Here is a 17,223-nt window from a genome sequence, read left to right as displayed (position 1 = left end):
GGCATTTCAGAGAATTCGGCAGTACATCCAACCGGCCTCACAACCACAAATCACATATAACCACAATAGCCTAGGACCTCTACATCCAGCATCTTCACCTCCAAGATTGTCTGAGACCAGCCAGCCGGAGAGCTGCTGCAACAATTGGTTTACATAACCAAAGAATTTCAGCACAAACTGTCAGAAACCGTCTCAGGGATGCTCATCTGCATGCTCGTCATACTCGTCAGGGTCTCGACTTGACTGCAGTTCATCATTGTAACCAACTTGAGTGGAAAAAATGCTCACATTCGATGGCGTCTGGAACTTTGGAGAGGTTTTCTCTTCACGGATAAATCACGGTTTTCACTGTACAGGGCAGAGTGTTCAGTATGGCGTTCTGTGGGTGAGCAGTTTGCTGATGTCAATGTTGTGGATCAAGTGGCCCATGGTGGCGGTGGGGTAATGGTATGGGCAGGCATATATTATGAACAATGAACACAGGTGCATTTTATTGATGGCATTTTGAATGCACAGAGATATGGTGACGAGATCCTGAGGCCCATTGTTGTGCCATTCATCCATGACCATCACTTCATGTTGAAGCATGATAATGTACCGCCCCATGTTGCAAGGATCTGTACCAAATTCCAGGAAGATGAAAACATCCCAGTTCTTGCATGACCAGCATAGGACATGTCTCCCATTGAGCAAGTTGGGATGCTCTGGATCGGTGTATACGACAGCATGTTCCAGTTTCTGCCAAAATCCAAAAACTTCGCACAGCCATTGAAGAGGAGTGGACCAACGTTCCACAGGCCACAATCAACAACCTGATCAACTCGATGTGAAGGAGATGTGTCGGACTGCGTGTGGCAAATTGTGGTCACACCAGATACTGACTGGTTTTCGTATCTTTGAGTTCAGCTCATGAAAAATGGGGGCAAAAACAAAACTGTTGCATTTATAATTTTGTTCTCTGTGTATTTTACAAATAACAATTTTATGGTTATGATTGTATAATCAGTATAATAGTTAATATACTACAAACACTTTCCATTTTTATCACAGAATAAGGCAGAAAATATATTTTATAGCTTCTCTTCTGTGCTGTAATTAATGCTATGTCAATTACAAGTATATCATTCATATTAAAGACTTGAAAAACACACATAAACCATATATTGTCGCAATCGTTTATTGTCTTCACGTTTCATCAGTTAAGGTTTATGTATGTTATTCCGCTTAGCTACAGCGATGCCTTTGTCCACAGGGATTTCCTGGTGTCAAAAGTTACTTCTATCATTCGAGTCCGTTTTGGACTTTCTGTACGAGAGCACCCTCCAGCTTCAAATATGAATGATACATACAGCGCATGAGAGTGTTCAGCGCTCCGTGATGTTCACATTGTTTTGAATAAGAATATAATGTATCCATAATGATGTGACTATATTGTGTCTTTTCATTTATATCTAGATGTATTCACATTGGCCCTTGATAACCTCTACGTGAACACACTTGCCTAAGTAAAAGTGCATGGGAAGAGTTTAGGTTTTATTAAAAGTCGGGGGGCAACTCCCCTGCGTACTGTACAGCCATGCTACAGGGAGCAACTGCAGAGGGATAAAAGAGCCGCGGGTTGCCGTTCCCTGGTTTAGACCAATGGTTTACTTTACTGACTTAGAGACCACCTTGTCCAGACTCTCAGCCAACCAAGTATAATGCTTATAAAGCAGATAATATTCCACATTTATAAACTGGACATACTATATATAAAATATTTTTTGGTCTTTTTATATATTTTTTCTTTTTTATATTTTTATATGTTTTATATCTATCCACAGACCCCCTGAAGGTCCTCCATGGACCTACAGGGCTTAAAAAAACCTAACTTTGGATCCCTAAATTTATGTTTTACTTCTCTGAGGCACTGCTGTGGACATCAAAGAAGTGAGCCACATGAGATAGAGTAGACTAAAACTTATCCAGCAGATTCACTCGCTCACATTGACATGTAATGGGTTGTCCTATTCAGCCCAGTTTCAATCGCAATCCAATTATTATATTGTGATACTATATTGAATTATTAAATGTGTATTGCTGTGCAACAGTATGAAATAGCCATAAAATGCACAATTGTTTATCACAGCTAAACAGTACATTTTGCAGCCCCACACATGCAGCAGAAACAGCTTACCAGAGTGTGTGTCCTATAAATGCAAGGACGATTCCCTCCCCCTGTAACATAAGAAAAAATATTCATATCACTGACACAAAGTAAATATTCTCCTCTCTCTCTTTTTTTTTTTTTAAGTCAGCAAGAAAGTGCAGACAGGTGTAATTTGTCTTCTCCTCAAGGGTATTCATGAAAAGAACTGGAAGGCGCGTGCAAGTGTCAACTGTAAAACTTTTGCACTGAAGTATTGTATGTGAGAGAGATGGCGTTCTGAGAGCCAGAATCATCTGTTGTTCCTTTCACTGATGCTGATGTGGTCTGCTCATACCAGCCACAACTACGCTCCCCTGCTGCCGTGGTAACAGAGCTCAGGATGAATGGCAGCATCAGTTGTAATAGAAAAACATAAGGCTCAAGTCCAAGAATGATGTATACATACACACACTAGTGGTTGCACCGACTAATCGACTAGTCGACTTCAATGCTCTGCCATGCCGCTTAAAGCTTGGCGTCGACTAGTAGCCGGTAGGTTAATTCGATTAATTGAAATTAGGGCTTTGCAATTAATCGAAATCGAATCGAAATCGCGATTTGAGACGTTGTGATTTGCTAATCGCAAAAGCCTGCGATGTGGACGCGATATTACTCTGTCCCAGAGCATATGCATAACTGTCAGCCTTGAGTGACAGACTTACTTACAAACAGAGTGAGCGCACCTCCGTTCTCCCCAATCAGCACTACTCTAATCAATGTGTAAATGCCCGCCATTAAAAAAAATAAAAATAAATAAATAAAAAAAAACGGAAAGCAGGAGAGAGACAGAGTGGTATTATGGCGTCTACAGGGTGAGATCAATAGTTAGGCAAATTAAAACTAAAGAAAAAACGTTATGTCACTTAAGCTTCGGAAAGACAGACAATGAACCAAAACGATCATTAGCAAGAGCTGCATCACAATGCATATCAAGAGCATCCCTTATTGAATGTTCGCTATTCCCAATTCAGAAGACTGCACACACAGCCTGTGTCTCTGAATCCTTCTTTGCTCCTCTCTGCCCCACGTGGCGCAAATCCCGAGTCACAGACGAGCCGTTCACACTTGCCGCACTCACGCAGCCTGTTTTGTAACGCTCGTTTATATTCTCGTGCGGCCCTGCACCGCAAATCTCCACGAGCGCATCTGGCAGTATAGATGAGGCTTGACGCACGTGCGCAACCTGCTTCGACTCGCACCTGCCTCTGCGTTAAACAAATGTCATTTCAGTCTAACTGCTTGCTAATATCACTTGGGAGAAAAGAAGCATTCAGCACATTTTCCACTTGTTCTTAAAATCACAAATATAATGGAACATGTAATGCTTTAATAATTGACTAAAGAAATACAGTTCTTTATTTATATATATAAAAAATAGTCTTTCCAGTGAAATTCAGTAATTAAGTTATTTCTGTAAAAGTAGTTATACCATTATAATCTTGTCTGCAGAAAAAAAATAATGCTCTGCATTTAACCCATTCAAAGTGCACTCACACAGCAGTGAACACACACACACCTGAAGCAGTGGACAGCCAGCCAGTTGGGGCTCAGTGCTTTGCTCAAGGGCACCGCAGTCATGGTATTGCTGGCCCGAGACTCGAACCCACAATCCTAGGGTTAGGAGTCAAACTCTCTAACCACTAGGCCACGACTTCCTCTATATTATGTTATATATAGGCTATATACATAAAATATATAGAACACATCCCAAAGCAGAAATGAATGAATTTCAGTGTTATAATGGGAATTGTATTCGTTTTATTGTAAACTTAAATGGTGTATATTTGATGGATTCTATTGGTTGGATGTACTATGGTAAATAAATTGCAACTATATGAGTTGGAACTTGAAGGTACAGGAATTAAAATGGCAAACACCAGAACTGAAGTTGCTGTTGTAAAATTGTAAGTAGCAAACGTAAGGTAAGTCACATAAGATGCATTTATATGCATCCAAATAATCCAGACTGAAAGGGTGTGTGTGATCAATAGGGGATCAATAAAAATTCACAATTACAAGAAATAAGAAGTACATAGTTACCATTTTATCTATCTATCTATAATTTTTTTTTTTTTTTTACTCTGAGGAAGAAACAGGCTTTCATAAAACAGTCAATTTGACCTAGCTTCATTTTTTTTTAGTTTTAACATAGAGCTCTGAATTTTCAAAAAGTGTATGTTGGGTACAAATAACTTTATTAACTATGCAAGGGAATTTAACAAAGCAACACTTAGGGAAGATAGGAATATGCATAATTTAGATTCATAATCTAGATATTTTGGATCAAAACAACAATCCTGGTCTCATGTGAAGCAAAGCTATTTTCTCACAGAAGGGGGGTATAGGAATTCATTTTTCATAGCCCAGCACTCTAAGTATAGAAGATAGGAGAGTCGATCACAAATCCTGTGGTTGGAGTATTAGAACACACACAAGGCAACGCTAGTTATGTTTTATTAAATGCTCTCTTCCAGAGCATCCACAACTATGAGATGCCGGTGCTTCATATTTTAAAACCAGACATTGGAATTCTGACTGAGGAAGGGGAGAAGTGTGGATCCTGTCTCTGCAAAGTCCAATCGGAATGATTTATGAGTGGTTTGGTCATTGACATCCCAGTCAGCTGCAGGGAGGGTTTCCGCCGCAGTGTATGTTCTTATAGTTTGGGATGGTGACAAATTATTTGCACAGGAAAAGTGGCAAATTTCATCAGATCCTAAAGGCCTGGTCACACCATGTCTGATGCAACAAAATAACACAATTGTTTCATTCACACCAAGTGCAATGCCGGGTTTCACTCTATCCTCTTCCTTTCTGGGTTTTACCTCTTAAATAATGTGTTGGGTTTGAAAGTAAAGGCCCTCTTTCAAGTCCACACTGGGTGACGTAATGCTGCAGGGACTGTCCGGTAGAAGCCGGCTACAAAGCAGGGCTATAAAACAGTGCAGGGCTAACAGGACACTAATGAGCACCCTTCTGAAACCTAAAATGGCACACACTTCTGCCTTTTGGATTTTACAGGCACTGTTCTTACTGAGAATTAAAAGTGCCACTTAAAAATAAAATAAAAGAGATCAGTTATCAATATAGAAATTAAAATAGAAATGTTTTAATAAAATACACGACTTGTCAAACTGACAAATAAATAGGTGTATATAAAACTGTATTTAAATTTATTTTCTTTATTAAAACTACTGAAATGATAAAAAATGTGGATAAATTTGATAAATCAAATTAACTAAATGTTAATGGTGAATTAGTAATAAAATATTTCACTGTTACATTTAACTGCATTTAAAACCATTGAACTGTTTAAATGCCTATAGACGGTTTCATCGGGCGCACGCGCCTGGACCTAAGTTAACTTCCGGTCTGTGTTATATCGGTCTGGCTGCGGTGCCATCTACAATGCAGTTAAAGCCAAGGTGATGAGTAGACTGAAGTTGGGCTCAGGTGTTTTTATATCGCTGTATTTCTGAAAGAAGACGTGCATGTTATATGCGTGATAAAGCAGCGTATGAGCGTATCAGCTCTGCTTTGTTTACAGCTGTTACTGGGGAAACCTCTATTTCTCGCGCTTTATGTCTATGCTTTAAAACATCTCCTGCTGGCAAATAATGAATTAGCATTTTCATTAAGTCCACCTGATCCACACAGAAAACACATTTTGTTTGTTATCAAAAAATATCTACTCTAGAGGGACTTGGCTGTTGTTATTGATTCTATTTGGAGTCTACCGGAAGTTAAGTTAGGTCCACAAAAGTGCTCACGCGCATTAACGTTTGTTTATGTTGATGCCGTTGAAACCGTTTATATTGGTATATTTTTCACTTGATATAAAAAGATAATTGTTTTTTGAAAAAAAATATCTTCAATATTTTTTCTATTGGTCAGTGTTTCTTTCTTTCGTTAAAGCTAGATAACAACAACCTGCCTTCTAAACAAAATGTATTTTGATCAATACAGAATTTTAAGAAGATTTAGAAAAATGAAAAATCATGAAAATACTGCATATATCTTGATTCTGTATTAGTGTTGTCATGTTACCAAAAATTCAGTAGTCGGTACCAATACCAGTAAAATTCTGCAGTTCATAGCAAAAGCTATTTCATTTTTATAGCACTTTTAACTATTTGAAAATCTAATTATTAAATAAATTACTTAGTTTAATTATTAATGCTATTAATAAAAAACAAAAAATAAATGAGCACATTTAAACATATTACATCTTTAGCATGTGACCTTCAAATATTGTTCAATTAAGTAAACATTACATTAAAAAAATCAAATGTAAAGTTACTAATAATAAAATAATAATAAAAATAATAAAATAAATATGTGACATATCAGATATTTTTTGTCCTTTTGTCCCTTCCATTGTTATGATTATCACAACGTCAAAACTCTTCAGTTTTTTTTTTTTTTGTCATCTGGGGCCCATTTCAATAAGGAGGTACAAGCAACTTAAAGTTAAAACTTGACTAAGAAAAGCCATGTTCAATGATAATAAAAATGTGTAATAATAAATTGTAATATTTAGATAATAATTAGATGCTATGTATACTTTATACTGGCAGATACATACTAGGCCTATTTCAACCTCAGTATTGTACATTAACAGGATGCAAAATAACGTATTGTAAATGATTACATCTATTAAAATTATAAATACTTTTATCATTATTAAACGCTCGTTACGCACTTTACTTACATTTAAGAACATTTTTTTCATTATTGAAAATGAATTCTAATGTGATATGTGATGGGAAAAGTGAGAAGAACGAGCTTGACAAAAGCTGGACTCATACCCCGTCAATCGCATCACAAGCTAGTTTTCCATGCTCAACACGTTGCTATCTACACCGCTGAAGCTGTTATTCAAATGCGTCATATTTAACCTTGTGTTTGTCAGGGTTCGGGTAGAGGGATGAGGCAAGGACTCAGTACTGCAGAGAGAAGGTCTCTTTATTAATAATAAAATAAAATAAACAAACTAAAACTACCCCATAGGGGAAACAGGAACTTGACTGGCAAGGCAGGACATGAAGAGCACAGACAAAAATTCGAAACACTGAACAAAGTCAGGACAGACAAGACTGTCAGGGCAAGATCCTGACAGTGTTGCATTGCAGGGTGGAGCTACGGTAGATGTGCACTTAGTAATAGACACTCCGAATAATCATGTTTTCCATTTGCATTAAAGGAAAACTCCACCATTTTCCCCTATTTCACTATGTTCTTCCTTCAACTTAGAGGAGTTGATATGTACCTTTCCCGTCTCAGTGCATGCACTCAATCACTGTAGCGCATGGTGCCACTATGGTAGCGTTTAGCTTAGCATCATCCATTCCATAGGATCCAAACAGGGATGAATTTAGAAGCCACTAAAAACTTCCATGTTTTCCTTATTTAAAGATGGTTACGCAAGTAGTTACATAAGTAAGTATGGCGACCCAAAATAAAACGTAATTTTCTAAGCGGATATACGCTAACATAGTGGCACCGCACACTACAGCGATTAAGTGAGTGATTCACTGAGAAGGGAGAGGTACGCATCAACTCGTCTAAGTTTAGGGAAGAACATAGTGAAATATAGAAAAACTGTGGCCTATTAGATTATTATTATTACCACACTGGAATATAATTAAAAAAATGTTAGGTTCATAGAGTAAGTTACCATGGTAAATGACTTGGAGTATAAGTTACCTCTCTTTCAGAAATGGGATTGACTTACCCCGCTTTCTCGGATTTGACAAACCTCCCATTTTGAAACAGAAAACAGAAAATGAGTTTCCCTCATTTCAGGGTTAACATACTCAGAGTTTTCACTCAACCTCCTTTCTGAAATGGCCCCCTGGTCTGTTTAGTTCTTCTGTGCCCTCGTTTAGCTCACTGATTCGTTAGTGCTCATTAGTTAATTCCCATCACCTGTTTGTCATCAGCTGCCTGCCTTATTTAAGCTCACTCTTTGGTTCTAGTCTTGGTCCGGTATTATGTTTCAATTAGTGTCTGTCAACCCCTCATCTATGTGGCTTATCTTCTTCCTGGATACTGTTAAACTACTTGTTGAATTTATTTTCATCTTTGTATTCCTTCCTCAACACAACCATGACACAATGCTTCAAAAACATGTTGTAAATAGAAACTTTAATGCAGCCACCTATCAGCTAGTACTGGTCTGACCCATTACATGGTACTACTGATAGTGTGGAAAGGCTGATATCAATACTTTTTTTATTTAAGTATCAACTTAGTTCTGAATAGACGTGCCAGTATTCAGTATTATGATATATCACGTTAATGAATATGCACGATATTCTTATCGTTCGCATGTCTCAATACCGTGAATAATTACATATAACAAAATTATTCAGAATTTGCAATGCATTTTAATAACACTTTTCCCATCAACTGGTAAAAATGCACAATGCCGCTGTATGCTGCTTAACCCTTTAGAGTAGATTTACGTGTACAAGCGTTATGAGGCATTTTCGTGTGTGTGCTCTGATATAAACAAGCATGCATGAGAAGCACATGGGGGAAAACGTTAGAGAAGCACTGAATGAAAGCACATCCACTGACAGCAGATGACACTAAAATGCAGAAGATGCAGCCGTTACCCTGAAAACCCCATAAATAAAGCAGCTGCTCTACTTTCTAAAACGTATTTAAATAGCCATTAAGATTGTCTTGTTCATCACAGCGCCAAACACGTAATATTTAGACTTAACAGGATATTTATTTTCAAATTTTTTTTTTTTTTTTACATTTTAATCTGTATTACAACGTGCCCTAGATTTTTTTTAAAGTGTTTTGATTCTTTATTGTTCATTCGCACTTTACATTAGACCTTCATAACTTACCATTCTTTTGCAAGTGTAAAACTTTTAACGGTCCCACTTTATATTAGGTGGCCTTAACTACTATGTACTTACATAAAAAAATAAGTACAATGTACTTATTGTGTTCATATTGTATTTTAAAACACTTTTGCTGCTATTGAGGTGGGAAAGGGGTAAGGTTAGGGAGAGGGTTGGAGGTATGGGTAAGTTTAAGGGTGGGTTAAGGTGTAAAGTATGGGTCAACAGTGTAATTATAAATGTAATTACAGAAATTAAATACAAATGTAATTGCATGTCGTTTTTTTTAAATATATAAGTACAATGTAAAAACATGTATGTACACAATAAGTACATTGTACTAAATTATGAATTAAAATGTAAGTACGTAGTAGTTAAGGCCACTTAATATAAAGTGGGTCCCTTTTAACTTTATGTATTTTTCTGTATTGCTTTATTGCATAGATATTTTTGATATAAGAAAAAAGTTATTAAACCTGTTATACTGTATTATTACCAATTTTTTTTTTACTAAATTTCAATACCGTAATAATATCCCTAGTACGGAAGTACTGGTACTTTTGTACTCCTCTACATCGTTGTCACTGATACAGAATCATAGTGCATGTACACAAAACAAAGTACTTGTCATCAGGCTCATTACAAACTTATCAGCAGAGCTTTTACAATAAATCAGCAGTCTTTGAGGTTTAAGGGGAAATAAAAGGTTACGTGTCAGCTGGCATGTGATGGGCGCCACTGTAATACGTTTCTATTCATGCTGGGCAGCAGCTGCAGGCTAGCACTGTCTCTACAAGCACGCAGGGATGGGGCGGCAACAGCAAACTGCAAACAGTGCTGCAGTGTATTCACACTGTAAATGTGTGTGGGTCTGTGCCAGGTATAAGCACACACAGATAGATCTCGCTGGAGGAGGTAGAAGCACAGATGGGCATTTCTGGATGGCTGCATCTCCTGGAGGGGTTAAAAGCAGTGGGAGGTGTTGGCAGGCCTGTAATGCTGCTACACCAGCATCTCACAAAACGCTCACACTTTCTCAAACATATGCTGTCACTGAAAAGTGTATGTGAAAATGACAAGAGATCTGCAATCTCGGACAGCTAGTCAAGGCTGTACGCTCTGTGATTTTTCTGTCCTTAATGACAGATGCTTGTCAGATTTTATAATCTTATGATGTGACCCCTAAGAGACCCCTTGACAGACTGTGCGACATCAACATTCTTTTATGTCACATGTCACAATACACATTTATACTGGGTGACACATACAGTGTCAGAATTACCATTATTACACGATTCTGAATAGCAAAATGGGTTTGTTTTCTCATGGATCTCTTAATAACAACTTAGCTCTAACTTGTGCTACCTGACCTGACTGAAACATCATGTAGAAAACAGTTATTTTACAATATTTCTGTTTATGTCTTAATCATGCAAGAATAATCTGAAAATAAAAACATACAGTTTCATGTGGCTGCATTAATGTATTAGTGCATTTGCATGACGATTGCATACTTGTTGTACTGTTGTTTTGTGTATTGATTATTCAAATTTCACAAATTAATTTTGGTGTTATAATGTTGCCATAAAAACGCTAAATTCTAGTACATTCATAGAACATCCAAATTGTCATCTATTAATTACAGTAATTATGACATGAATGCTACAATATACTGGTCATTGTGTATCACTAGTGTCACATAGATCCATCACAATTGTTACATTTTGACTGGTAATCAGTTTTGATACAAATAACTGTGATTAATGACTGTGACCAGTTTGGTAACAAAAATGTAACTGTCAATTTTGTTGTCAAAGTGTAAGCTTAACAGCCAACTTATAAAGTCAACTGAACTTGAGAGTTGAAACATAAAACTGATAACAGATTTCTTTCAAGGCTTTGTAAGCATTTAAAAAAACTAGATTTGAGTATGTTTAAAATATAAATATACATAATATTGTAAGTCCACTTTCTATTCACAGTATTATTTTGTGGAAACACTTGAATATCATATTTAAGGCAAATAATGTTGGTTATTATTGGCATGATTTTTTTTTATTTATTTATTTTTTTATAATTAAGGCTGGTAATTGACGCATTAACGCACATGCCCCACCCCAGAGCTATGTGGATCATCTGCCATTTCATACAGTCGACTGATGACTAATATGAGGCAGGGCAACAACTTACTGCATGAAATTCAAGATATGGGGCAAAACGGCCGTTTGAGACAAAGCAGAACTCTTCATCTCCTAGCAACCCAGATCAGCATTTCATTTCTTAATCAACGTTTTGATCGAATTTGGTGCACCATCTTGCGCATTGAACCATTGGCCATACTAGAGTTGGATTTGAAGTGGCGCTGCACATACCGCATTTCGGTGTATGACATCAAAGTACCACAAGATCGTTTCAAAAGCACAAGAGTTGTCTGCTCTCTAAGCTCTTGCGGTTCTTTGATGTCACACACCGATCGGTCTGATGGTGATGATCCGCTTCAAGTTGAACAAGCCTTATGATTCATTGAACCATTCATAAAGAACAATTTACTTCACTCCTGAATGAATCAGCCATTTGAACGAATTCAAAGAACAAATAAATGACTCGATGACTTAATCATTAAGACATTTACCACCACCTACTGGCAGTTTTAGTTTATTATTTAGAGTATCATTTCATTAAAGAAATCATTTCATATTTTACAAAAAATAACAAAATTAAGAAAATAAATTATTAAAGTTACAAAAAAAAAAAGACAATTCTGTCATCATCTCCAAAAGAGCATATGTAATAAATGTTGATGCTTTGCACAACAATGACTTTAAATTATCTTTTCAGAGTAATTTCTCCAAATTTAGTGTGTGATTAATTAGATTAATTAATTACCACATCATGTAATTAATTAGATAAAAAAAATTAAACATTTAACAGTCCTAGTTATAATTTATTATATTTATATTTATCATTTATTATATTTTTAAGTTATTATTATTATTACTATTGTAAAAAAAAAACTAATAGTGACATATGTCTGACTCTGCCCTAATTCAGTTTCACACAGTATTTCACGGTGGTTTAGCTAAACCCCTGAGCGATCATTTACATGAAGGAAAACCTTTGTGTACATTTTTTTACGATGCTTCCTATTTCAAATCTGAAGAATGTCCCATTTAGCCCTCTGCATTGTTGCTTGCCATTAGATGTCCACAGTAATTTGAAAGGCCAAAACACTTGTAAATACACAAATATGAAAAAAAAAAAAACCTTGTGAAACCAAGATTAACAATGCACACAATAACCAACCTGTTCTACAGACTTGATGCAAAACTGCATGAAAAATTCAAAACCTCTAAGGGCACAAGACCCAACTGGTCCAACATTTCTCACACTCCCAGAACTGCATCATTCACCACAAACCTATGAGGAAGTCACACTAAGCAAACAAAGACTTTCTGACAAAATAAATATTTTAAGATCTATTGATGTTGTCTTAGATAATGACGACTTGGCAATGTTCCTATTTCTCAAGATGAACTAAGTTCCTGAGTATATGCCTATTTTCATGTGTGTGTGTGTGTGTGTGTGTGTGAGGTCCCACACAGAAGAACTGGTGATTTCAATGAAAAAGGAAGAAGAGAGAAAAAATAAAAAATAAAGGGTAGACTGAAATAGTCTGAAACAAAACTTTGTTTGGTCTCATTTATCTTTCTCCCTCTCTTCCTCCCACAGACACAGTCACAAGTGTTCACAGTTTGATTTCTGTCGGTTCTCTTGAGTTTTGATTCTTTTAGTCAGTGTCTATTAGCTTTGAAACCATCTACTGTATATGCTATTCCTACACTAACATATTATAATTGAAAAAATAACCTTAACCAGATACCCTATATATTTAACATAACATTTACAGTTTTTCTCTTTAGGTAAAAAAAATTAAAAAAAATACTAATGACTCATCCTGCACTACACAAATGTTTGTCTAATCAAATGCTCTATACAGTAGATTGCAAATTACACACCCACTTAAAACACCTGCAAATCACACTGTGCATTCAAGTCATGTCAGAAAGATTGTATCCACAATGTCATGATATTACGAGTCAGAAGTTTACAAGTTGGGGGTGTCAGTGAGAAAATATGGGGAGATGCAATAGATGCAGTGTCTGTATTAATGGTAATTTTTTTTAATTACTATTTGTTTCTCATTTACAATAAAACTAGCTAACTATTATTATCATTGTTGTTTAAAAAAAGGCTCATAGTAATACTGAACGACAAAGACAACAAATCATAATAGTTACATATGCCTGTCCTATTTCATTTCACACAATATTTTACAGTGATCTAGTTAAACCCTCAAGCCTTTATTCTACATGAAGGAAGAGCTTAAAAATATATACATGCACAATAACTTAAAAAAATAATAATCTAGAGAAATGTTCTCATCTACTCTACTACTGTGCTGTTGCTTGTAATTAGATTTGCATGGCAATTTGGAAAGATCATGTTTAACGCCATCAAAATGCCAGAATAACACGTAGTAAACTTTTGTAAGCCCAGTGCTTCCAAGCTGAAGGCCTTAGTGAGAAAATATTTGCAGTGTCTTTACTAATGGTACATTTTCCAGAATGAATGAAATTATTATTTGTTTCCCATTAACAATAAAACTAGCCAAGTTGCATTTACAAAATATGATTTTTATTTTATTTTTGGTTGGTTGAAAGGGTATATCGCCATCTTGCTCCAACCAAAGTGACTTGAACGTGCCTGATGTCGTAATTATACCATCCCAGGGCTCCAGACTAACTTTTTACACTAGGAGCACAGTGGCCCCCAACTGAAAATTTTAGGGGCACAACCAGAAAATTTAGGGGCGCACACCGTAAATCAACATGCTAACCAAATCTACTAATTTCCACTGTATTACTAATAAATACTTTAATAATAGATGCAGAAATTACAATGTGCCGTTTCAAATTCAGTGTCACATTTTATTCTGCACTTTTGAAGATGCAACAAGGTAAACTGACAGCACCATCGCTGTCATGACAGTACAAATAGTAAACAAAATTCCATACACTCAGAATAAAAAATGTGCATAGTAAAAAAGTTTGTGTGCATGCTTTATCGTTGTTGTATGTTTCGTTAAGTTTTAAGCCATTCTTCCTTTGAAGGTCGAGCTGGCTTTTGTATTTGGTGAAAAGTAGTTCTAATAATTATAGTACCTCAGCCATCTTAATTCTTACAGCCAGTCTTCTCGAAAATGGTGAGTGTGGACCAGGGCCGGCCCTGACCAATTTGCAAGATTTTACCTGGCGCCTCATGCATATATATATATATATATATACACACACACACACACACACACACACACACACACATTACAGCAGAACTGTTTCCAACACTCATAATAAATCATCATATTAGAATGATTTCTAAAGGATCATGTGATAGACTGGATGTCACATGTGACACTGAAGAATGGAGTAATGATGCTGAAAATTCAGCTTTGCATCACAGAAATAAATGATAATTTAAAGTATAATAAATTGAAAACAAATTATTTTAAGTTGTAATAATATAACACAATATTACATTTTTTTCTGTATTTTTGATCAAATAAATGCAGGCTTGATGAGCAGAAGAAACTTCTTTCAAAAACATTAAAAATAGTAATGTTTCCAAACTTTTGGCCTGTACTGTATCCCCCCAAAACTGCACAACTGTAGAGTAAAAAAAAAACAAAAAACAAAACAAAAAGTGATAATAAAAAATGCGTCTTAAAACTGATTGTACAAAATCACAGTCTGGGGACTCAGATCTCAGAACAACTGCTAACATTAAGTTTAAGGTAAAAATAACTGCCATGAAATTATAGTATCTTCTTACTCCTATGCAATAAATTGCTATTTCACTACATCTCTTTACCTCTGTCTTTATCCTCTTCTCTTCTTTTTGGCACTGTATCTATCGCAGACTATGCTCATTTATAATGTGTCATGTAAATTCGGCCTTCCGTCACAATCAGGAAACTTTCACCGTGTCTAGAACTGGCGCGAGCTGCCAGGCCCGTTTCTACGAGCTGTGTGTTAACAAAAGCAGTGCTGTATACATTGGATGCGGCGTCGGGCACGCTACACAACAAATTACCAACAACTGATCGTGCGCGCACTCTGTTTCTGACGCACTTCAAGCACTCGATGGGCGGGGGAAGATTGAAGAGTCGGATTTTTTTTTTTTTTTTTGCTTTATTTGGAAGTGTTTTGAATTAATGGTTTTTAAATAGTAGCCTATTATAAAAAGAAATATGTAAAAAAAAAAAAAAATCACTCGTTCACTCATTCTGGCGCCCCTATGGATGAGTGGCGCCCTTAGCATTTGCCTATACCACGGGCCGGCCCTGGTGCGGACTTTTTTAGCCACACCAACCTCTGACTCTGAATCATCATCTGACGGTGACACTAGGCTCTGGCACACTAGCCGCAGGTCGGAAGAACGAATCAATAGTTCGCTTGCTCATAGCTCAGACGCACGCACATATCAGGTTGTGATGATATTTGTCTCGGTTTCCTTCCCACAGATGTTTACGCCCGCTCAATTATCTCTAGGCCCCTCCCCCTCCACACATTTTAGCCACTTACAGTGGCCATTCCCTATTCTTCTCACACGCATTTGCCGCCTCACAGACAGGCATCACTCAATGAGAAGCGAGTGTGTGCAAGTGTGTGTGTGTGTTTGCGTGCGTGCGTGTGCAAATCTACTGGTCGCACATGTGCGACTGGATGTAAAATTCAGTCGCACACTCTCAAAATTTGGTCGCAAAATGCGACCATTTGGTCGCAGTCTGGAGCCCTGCATCCTATATAATACTGCAAATACAAATTTCCCAGGAGGACTTGAATGGACCAATAGATCATTTCTGACATGCAGCTAAAAAAGTAAATATGTTCCAGCCAAACTTCCGGTTGCAATATGAAATACATCAAGACAGAAAATAAAATGCAATTTACTGGGGTTTTAAAATAAGAAAATCGCAAGACTTGCAAATGAATGTTGAATGGCTGTGAACCAAATGCTGAATATTCCAAGTATGCAATGTTTCTAACAGAGCATAAATTTCCTCTCAAACTACAGGCAATGGTGTGAGAGGTGATGTTCCATTCCTGGGAGCCCCAAAGGCAGTGCAGATCAGGAGTTGAAACATGGAGGTGGATGTCTTTTGCATAGTAGATGATAATATGGATATGTAAGAAAAAAATGAGATTGTCAGTTCTGAATATAAAAATAATGAGAATGCGAACAGCATGGAGTCCTAAGCTGATGCTAGAGCACAAAGCCACATGCAACAATCATGAACACACATGTGCCCTTACACTTCATTGAGACTAACCTCATGCTAATAAAGTGGCTGATTGTGTATAGCGGCTGAGCGTGTACATTTGCAGCATAAGAATGTTTATGCATGGAGACACACATACACTCACATATACATGTTCAAATTTTTATTCACCAGATCCTGGATGCACAGCTAGTATGGCATGTGAACATTATGTTAAGTGATGTTCCTATTTGAATTAGTGCTCTGCAGTTATTATGTTGATGAGTGTTTCACTGAAAAAGCAGTGCCGTTTGTTGCCCCGAGGGCTAAAACGAAGGGGGACAGAGCAGAGGAATCTATGGGAAAGGGTGTTAAAGAATAAACTCAGCTAAATGTGGCTTCTCCTCAGGCCATTTCCACCAATTTGTTCCATATTCATCTCATGTTAAGGCTGGCTGGTAAACTCCTTTTGTTAGGGATCAGGGATTTGTGTTGTCAAAGAACTTGCTGAATGCACTTTGATACAGGTAATGCATAGTCAGTGTTAATACTGGTACATTAAAAATGAAAAGAATAAGGAAAACCCCTCTCAAGGTGCATTGAACTACTAGGGTTGATGTTCACACTACTTGCAGTTTGTTTTTGTTCGGAGAGCAACTGCTTGGAATAATTCGTAATTATATAGAAATATAAATACATTTCATATACATAAAGCATCTTATTTTATACACTGCCGGGAAAATGATTATGGACTTTCAAATTACTGTCAGAAATCATACTTAGGATCAGATTTCTTCTGGATTCTGGATCATGGAAAGCAGTAAACCTATCCCGGGGGTTGCAGTAAAGTAACTTGAGGA

The 17,223-nt window shown here is 36.7% G+C and overlaps 1 protein-coding gene across 3 annotated transcripts in view; it reads right to left on the bottom strand.

The window, feature by feature from the left end:
* The window catches only part of LOC113060649 (alpha-(1,6)-fucosyltransferase-like), an 82,308-nt gene that overhangs the window by 44,030 nt on the left and 21,055 nt on the right, over positions 1–17,223 (bottom strand). Inside the window, exon 2 of one of the 3 annotated variants that reach the window (XM_026229738.1) lies at positions 2,177–2,217. The exons of the other annotated variants lie outside the window; for them this stretch is intronic. The gene's annotated coding sequence lies outside the window, so the exon portion shown is untranslated. The remainder of the gene's footprint in view (positions 1–2,176; positions 2,218–17,223) is intronic. 3 annotated transcript variants of the gene reach the window in all.

This window comes from Carassius auratus, chromosome 42, assembly GCF_003368295.1.
Source record: "Carassius auratus strain Wakin chromosome 42, ASM336829v1, whole genome shotgun sequence".
NCBI classification, from domain to species: domain Eukaryota; kingdom Metazoa; phylum Chordata; class Actinopteri; order Cypriniformes; family Cyprinidae; genus Carassius; species Carassius auratus.
Note: the sequence above shows the minus strand (reverse complement) of the source record. Positions and strands in the feature narration are given on the sequence as shown.